Genomic DNA, 2,097 nt, shown 5'->3' on the forward strand with positions numbered 1-2,097 from the left:
TTTTGCTTTTGCTTCCCTTGCCTCCAGAAACATGTCTAGTAAGAAATTTCTATGGCCAAGGCCAAAGAGGTTATTGCCTATGTTCTCTAAGATTTTCATGGTTTCCTATCTCACATTTAGTTCTTTTATTTATTTTGAATTTATTTTGTGTGTGGTGTAAGAGAGTGGTCCAGTTTATCCTTCTGCATGTCACTGTCTGGTTTTCCCAACACCTTGTTGAAGAGACTATCTTTTTCCCATTGAATAGTCTTCCAGAATTTTGATACCTCCATCTTTGCTTTACTTCTTCAAGAATAATTTGGGTATTGTGGTTTTTTGTGGTTCCATACAAATTTTAGGATTTTTTTTTGTTCTAGCTCTGTGAAAAGTGCAGTGATATTTTGATAGGGATTGCATTAAATGTGAATATTACTTTGTACAGACATTTTTACACTATTTGTTCTTCCAATCTATGAGCATGGATTTTTTTTTTCCATTTCTTTGTCTTCCATTTCTTTCATCAGTGTTCAATACCTTTCAGAGCACAGAACTTTTAACTCTGTAGTTAGCTTTATTCCTAGGTATCTTATGGGTTTTGGTACATTGTAAAGGGATCAATTTCTTGATTTCTCTTTCTGCTGCTTCATTATTTGTATATAGAAATGCAGCAGGTTTCTGTACATTGATTTCATATCCTGTGATTTTACTGAATTCATGGATTAGTTCTAGAAATTTCTTGGTGGAGTCCTTTAGGTTTTCTACGTAGAGTATCATGTTGTATGCTAATGGTTAGGCTCTGCTTCTGGTGATGATGATGATGATTGCTATTGTTGTTGATTGGGTTTCTGTAAGAACTACGAGTATTTGTTCAGATGGCTTCACAGAGGAATTCTACCAAATAGTTAAAGAAGAGCAAATGTGCATTCTTCTCAAACTTCACCAAAAAAACAGAAGAAGGAGAACTTCCAAATTCATTCTATGAGCTCAGCATTACCTAATACAAAATATCAGAGAAAAAGAGAACTACAGCCCAATATCTCTGATAAATAGGGATGCAAAAATCCTCAACAAAATATTAGCAAGGTAAATCCAACAACACATTAAAAAAATCATTCAACATGATCAAGTGGGATTTTTTTTTATTCTTAGGATGTAAGGGTGGTTCAATATTCACAAATAAATCAAGATGATACATCATGTCAATAAGAGAAAGGATAGAAGCCATATAATCATTAAACAAATGGAGCAAAAGTATTTGACAAAGTACAACAGCCATTCATAATAGAAATCTTCAACAAAGTAGGTTTAGAAGGAGCATACCTCAACATAACAAAGGTCTCATATGAAAAACCTTTAGCTAACATCATACTTAATGGTGAAAACCTGAGAGCTTTCCCCCTAAGTTCAGCAACAAGACAAGAATGTCCACTCTCACCACTTTCAATGAACATAGTACTGGAAGATCAAGCCTTAACAATCAGAAAACAAAAAGAAATAAAAGGCATCCAAATTGGTAAGGAAAAATGAAAACTTTAAAAATTTGCAGATATGATACTATACATAGAAAACCAGAACTCCACCAAAAACCTCCTAGAACTGATAAATGATATCAGTAAAATTGCAGAATAAAAAAAAAGCCAATGTACAGAAGTTTGTTTCATTTCCATACACTAATAATGAAGCAGCAGAAAGATAAATGAAGAAAATAATCCCATTTACATTTGCACCCAAAATATATCTACAAATAAACCTAACCAACGGATTCAGAGATCTGTATTCTGAAAACTATAAAACACTGATGAAAGAAATGGAAGATGACACAAAGAAGTGGAAAGACATTCCATGGTTATGGATTGGAAGAATTAATAGTTAAAATGTCTATACTACCCAAAGCAATCTACACATTCAGTACAACAGGTGTTTGGTAAGGATGTGGACAAAAAGGAACCCTCGTATTCTATTGGTGGGAAAGCAAACTGGTACAAGTCATTGTGGAAGACAGTATAGAGGTTCCTCAAAAAATTAAAAATAGAACTACCCTACAAACCACTAATTCTACTATTGGGTATTTACACAACCAATATGAAAATACTAATTTAAAGAGATATATATACACAC

This window comes from Neovison vison, chromosome 6, assembly GCF_020171115.1.
Source record: "Neovison vison isolate M4711 chromosome 6, ASM_NN_V1, whole genome shotgun sequence".
NCBI classification, from domain to species: Eukaryota; Metazoa; Chordata; class Mammalia; order Carnivora; family Mustelidae; genus Neogale; species Neogale vison.